At 39.9% G+C, this 6235-nt stretch overlaps 1 long non-coding RNA gene across 1 annotated transcript in view; it reads right to left on the bottom strand.

Moving 5' to 3' along the window:
• Positions 1 to 4880, bottom strand: part of LOC110308559 — a 15670-nt gene extending 10790 nt beyond the window's left edge. The window contains exon 1 of the long non-coding RNA XR_002379574.1: positions 4800 to 4880. This is a non-coding gene — a long non-coding RNA (uncharacterized LOC110308559). The remainder of the gene's footprint in view (positions 1 to 4799) is intronic.
• Between the last annotated feature and the right edge of the window lie 1355 nt (positions 4881 to 6235).

Here is a 6235-nt window from a genome sequence, read left to right as displayed (position 1 = left end):
GCTTTGCAATTTTATGAGGTCCCATTTGTCAATTCTTGCTCTTAGAGCATAAGCCATTGGTGTTCTGTTCAGGAAAATTTCCCCTGTGCCTATGTGCTCAAGGCTCTTCCCCACTTTCTTTTCTGTTAGATTCAGTGTATCTGGTTTTATGTAGAGGTCCTTGATCCACTTGGACTTGAACCTTGTACAGGGAGATAAGAATGGATCGATTTGCATTCTTCTACATCATGTTGACCACCAGTTGAACCAGCACCATTTGTTGAAAATACTGTCCTTTTTCCACTAGATGGTTTTAGCTTCTTTGTCAAAGATCAAGTGACCATAGGTGTGTGGGTTCATTTCTGGATCTTCAATTCTATTCTATTGATTTATCTGCCTATCTGTACCAATACCATGTAGGTTTTGTTTGTTTGTTTGTTTGTTTTGTTTTGTTTTTGGTATCACAATTGCTCTGTAGTACAGCTTGAGATCAGGGATGGTGATCCCACCAGAAATTCTTTTATTGTTGAGAATAGTTTTCACTATCCTGGGCTTTTTGTTATTTCAGATGAATTTGCAAATTGCTCTTTCTAACTCTGTGAAGAATTGAGTTGGAATTTTGATGAGGATTGCATTGAATCTGTAGATTGCTTTCAGCAAGATGGCCATTTTTACTATATTAATCTGCCAATCCATGAGCATGGGAGAACTTTCCATCTTCTGAGATCTTCTTCAACTTCTTTCTTCAGAGACTTGAAGTTTTTATCATACAGATCTTTCACTTCCTTAGTTAGAGTCACACCAAGGTATTATATATTATTTGTGACTATTGAGAAGGGTGTTTTTTTCCCTAATTTCTTTCTCAACCTGTTTATCCTTTGAGTAGAGGAAGTCTGCTGATTTGTTTGAGTTAATTTCATATCGAGCCACTTTGATGAAGTTGTTTATCAGGTTTAGGAGTTCTTTGGTGGAATTTTTGGGGTCACTTAAGTATACTATCATATCATCTGCAAATAGTGATATTTTGACTTCTTGCTTTCCAATTTGTATCCCTTTGATCTCCTTTTGTCTAATTTCCCTGGCTAGGATTTCAAATACTATATTGACTAGGTAGGGAGAGAATGGGCAGCTTTGTCTAGGCCCTGATTTTAGTGGGATTGCTTTAAGTTTCTCTCCATTTAGTTTGATGTTGGCTACTGGTTTGCTGTATATTGCTTTTACTATGTTTAGGTATGGGCCTTTGTGGAGAGCCGTGCCGTGAGCAATCACCATTATAAGATGGCGCTGGCTTCCGCTGTGCCTAACTAGTAAACAAGCCTTGTACGCAGGTGCGAGAGTGAACTCACGCCTAGTCACTGCTCATCTTGGGGCATAGTAATGAGGTGATGAGCGAGCAACAAATCAGGTGCTGAAACGCCACGCTGAGGGCTATATAAGCAGCACCATTTTCCGGATTCTGGGTCTTCCCTCCTGAAGAAGCAATAAAGCTTGCTGCAGAAGAATCCGGTTGTCCGAGTGTGTTCTTGCCGGTGAGAACGATAGCTAGGGACAGACCTTGAATTCCTGATCTTTTATCATGAAGGAGTGTTGGATTTTGTCAAATACTTTCTCAGCACCTAATGAAACAATCATGTGGTTTTTGTCTTTGAGTTTGTTTATATAGTGGATTATGTTGATGGATTTCCATATATTGAACCATCCCTGCATCCCTGGGATGAAACCTACTTGGTCAGGATGGATGATTGTTCTGATGTGTTCTTGGATTTGGTTTGCAAGAATTTTATTCAGTATTTTTGCATCGATATTCATAAGGGAAATTGATCTGAAGTTTTCTTTCTTTGTTGGGTCTTTGTGTGGTTTAGGTATCAGAGTAATTGTGGCTTCATAAAACAAATTGGGTAGTGTCCCTTCTGTTTCTATTTTGTGGAATAGTTTGAAGAGTATTGGTATTAGATCTTTGAAGGTCTGATAGAACTGTGCACTAAACCCACCTGGTCCTGGGCTTTTTTTTGGTTGGGAGACTATTAATGACTTCTTCTATTTCCTTAGGGATTTTGGGACTTTTTAGATAGTTTACCTGATCCTGACTTAACTTTGGTACCTGGTATCTGTCTAGAAAATTGTCCATTTCATCCAGATTTTCCAGTTTTGTTGAGTATAGGCTTTTGTGGTAGGATCTGATGGTGTTTTGGATTTCCTCAGTTTCTGTTGTTATGTCTTCTTTGTCATTTCTGAGTTAATTTGGATACTCTCTCTGTGTCCTCTGGTTAGTCTGGCTAAGGGTTTATCTATCTTGTTGATTTTCTCAAACAACCAGCTCCTTGTTTGATTGATTCTTTGTATAGTTCTTTTTGTTTCTATTTGGTTGATTTCAGCCCTGAATTTAATTATTTCCTGCCATCTACTGCTCTTGGGTGCATTTGCTTCCTTTTGTTCTAGAGCTTTCAAATGTGCTGTCAAGCTGCTAGAAACTCTCTCCAGTTTCTTTTTGGAGGTATTCAGAGCTATTAGTTTTCTTCTTAGCACTGCTTTCATTGTGTCCCATAAGTTTGGGTATGTTGTGGCTTCATTTTCATTAAACTCTAAAAAGTCTTTATTTCTTTATTTCTTCCTTGACCAAGTTATCATTGAGTAGAGTGTTGTTCATGTATGTGGACTTTCTATTGTTTATGTTGTTAATGAAGACCCTTAGTCCATTGTGATCTGATAGGATGTATGTGATTATTTCAATCTTCTTGTATGTGTTGAGGCCTGTTTTGTGACTGATTACATGGTCAATTTTGGAGAAGAAGGCATATTCTTTCGTTGTAGGATAAAATGTTCTGTAGATATCTGTCAGATCCATTTGTTTCATAACCTCTGTTAGTTTCACTGTGTCTCTGTTGAGTTCCTGTTTCCATGATCTGTCCGTTGATGTGAGTGGGGTGTTGAAGCCTCCCATTATTATTGTGTGATCTGCAAAGTGTGCTTTGAGCTTTAGTAAAGTTTCTTTTATGGATGTGGATGCCCTTGCATTAAGAGCATAGAATAGCATAGCATAGAATTCAGAATTGAGACCTCCACTTGGTAGATTTTTCCTTTGATGACTATGAAGTGTCCTTCCTTATCTTTTTTTTTTTTTGAGAGATTTTTCCTCTTGTAATATTTGCCAAATCGACATAATGTGTATGATTCCAGGCTCTCAGGTCAGCCCAGGCTCTATCCTGGCTCCATTAGACCACAGCTGTAGTGCTCTGTATGCCTTCACAATGGAGCCCTGGAAAATGTATCTCTATGCACCTGTTTTCCCTTAGGATATTCCAGAGTCTCTATACTCTCAGCTATTCTCTTTTCATATTATTTTTTAATTTTACACCTTCAGTGAGTGGTGTCCTGCCATCAAAATACCTTTCCCATGGTCCCAGGACAAAGTTTGAAGTTTCTCCTTGATGGACAGTCTCTTTAACATCTGTGCTGTCTACATTATCTGCAGTCTTTTTACAATTCTTACAGGATCCACATTTATTCCTTGCCAAACGTTTTTACATTCTCTGCACTCTTCTGCTGTAGGCCTGGGTAGCGTAGTAAGCAGTGACTGGTACATTGGGTGTTATACTAGCTAAACATTTCCTCTGTCAGAAAAATTTATTCATTACTTTTGAATTCAGCTTCACTCGAGGTTTCAGGACATAAGCATAGTGTAGCCAGGTGATGCCAGATTATGGCTCCTTTAACGTGGCTTGAGATAGACAGAAGGTTCTCCTACCTGCACATGCATATCTAGTCTTCATCTTACTGTGGCTTAAGGGGAAATGAAAACAATCATTTGTACATCACTTTAAACAGGGAGTCCTGCATGTTATCTTCATGTTAAAGGGTGAACACTTACTCCATAGCTGGTGTGTGATGATTTCCCAAGGAAAGCCTGACCAAAGAAGGACAGAGGCCATAAGTGGAAGGCACATGAGCGCAGCTGGATTAAAATGTGCTCAGGCTGGGAAAGAGTACACTTCCAGTGAGCTATTGAGAAAGGGGATGAGAACTACAATTGGGTTGAGGGTGAACTCCATCAGGAAAGGATGTAAGGAGTTCAGTATTGGTGGCTGGCTGAGGCAGAGGCAAGGCAGAACCAGATTATTTGAATTTCTACCCAAGATTTCTAGTGGGCATTAGTATGTCTTGATGCCTTCACTTGAGGAAAGATGGCTATGTGATTCTTAGAACCTTCCTATCAAGTAGAAATTACAAATAGTCAAATCTTTGTGTCTAGAAGTATCTCTAGTAAACCTGTAAGAAACATCTTGTAATGATTAATCTTAATTGTCAACTTAAAAGATGTAAAATCATCTGGGGGATGGGACTCCTGGGGAAGTATCTTGATTAACTAGAGTCAGAAGACCTGTCCACTGTGGGTGGCATCATTCCATAAACTTAGCTCAATAGCTTAGTCTGGACTGTGTTAAAAGGTAGAAAGATGAGCACAAGCATTCTCTTCTTCCTGACTGAAGATGCACTATGAATAGCAATTTCAAACTTCTGCCTTCTTGACCCCCCTGCTATAAACTGTGAGTTGAAATAAACTCTCCCCTGCTTACATTGCTTTTTATGAGAGTGTTTTACAATAGCAGCCACAAAAGAAACTAAGACAAACCTCCTGTCAAAATTTCCATGTGGTATTCTTGCTCAAGCTATGGGCTCTTCTTTGTGCTCATATTTTATGGATTTTATTCAATTAGAGAATTTTCTACCTGCAGCAGTAAAATAATATATATGCATGTGGTATGTGATGATATCATTAAAGCATGCCAAAGTCTCAGTAGACCAAGGAACCAAAGACTCACCACTCATCACAGATGGGTTGCCTATCTCAGAAGACATTAGAACTAAGAATTCGTACCCGGATCCCAGAGAAGACACCTTCTCCTTCCTTCTGGCTTTTCATATTTGTAGTGATCAAAATTTCAAACCAAGTATCTGAACACCAGTGTTATGAGACCACAGGCATTGTGAGGTCAGAGACTGAACATAACAGGTATGGTAGGATTACAGGCCTGAGACTCCTTTCCAGAACAAAGCATTTATAGAACAGATGCTAGACCAAAGTCTATTGGGATTATGATCAACACCTTCATAGTTCCCATTATTAATTTGCTTATCAAAGATTCTACATGACATTTATTTAGTCCCCACTTCCTAACTGAAATGATGCATGTTTTGGGAAGCCAAATAATGGTGGTGGAGGAGTAACTTGGTGATTTCACCTTGTTTTTGTTGTTATTTGTTTTTTTGCTTGAGCCAGAATCTCATGTAGCCCAGGATAGACTCATTAAGTAGCTGAGGTTAGCCTTGAACTCTTCCTCCATCTTTCCAGGGATGGGATTATAGGTGTGTGCCATCATACCCAGCTCTATTTCACCTTCCCACTTTCTTCTACCTGTTGTCATTTCCTATAATTTATAATCTACTTTGTCTACCCATCGATCTAACATATTGTATAAAAATAATTCTTGTTGTCTGTCTTAAATGAAGACAGCCTCGGTACAATAGTCCTTGGAGCAGCAACCTTAACGCCGGCTGAAGCCGTTCATTTAGGAACCTAGGAGTGCATAGTTATCCCAGGCTTGCAATAGCAGCAAAGAAATGTCAAGCCATTAATTAAAATGACTCCAGCATCCCTGCTGGGAACAAGTTGGTAGTCAGCCTCAGTCACAATCTTTGTAAAAGGAAAGGCTACACAATAGGGCTGGGACTATGGAGCCACTGAGCTCTGCAGGGAGTCTGTCTGTGCTATGGTGGCCTTGCAATTATGGTGGCTATGGTGACACTTTAGCGGCCTGTGGACTGAAGCCCCTTCCCTTACCCTGTGGTTTCCCAAGGGCTAATGAGAGCTAGTCACTGTCCATTGACTACAGCTGCCCATTGGCCACAAATGCATTAGAGACCCAAGATGGCGGGGAATTCCCAGAGGCAGCACACCCAGAGGACTGGGCAAAGGAAATGGGCTGGTGTCACTGAATCCTGGGGCTTTTGTTAGGTAACAAAGGGCGTCAACTCTGTGTGCTTAGCAACCTCAGACTTCCTAGCTTAAGCGTTTTGTTGGTTTCTTTTCTTTTTAAGGTAGAGTTTCACAGTGTAGCCTAGGCTAGATATAAATTCAACAAAATTCTCCTGCCTCTGAAGTGCTGAAGTTACAGGTGTGAGCCACTATGCCTGGCGTAGAATTCCTGACATGGGAATTCTTAAAATGATTCTGTTATATTGCTTCCTTATGCTTTTC

Source organism: Mus caroli, chromosome 13, assembly GCF_900094665.2.
Source record: "Mus caroli chromosome 13, CAROLI_EIJ_v1.1, whole genome shotgun sequence".
Taxonomy (NCBI): domain Eukaryota; kingdom Metazoa; phylum Chordata; class Mammalia; order Rodentia; family Muridae; genus Mus; species Mus caroli.
The sequence above is the reverse complement of the archived record's forward strand: the minus strand, read 5'-3'. Positions and strand labels throughout refer to the sequence as shown.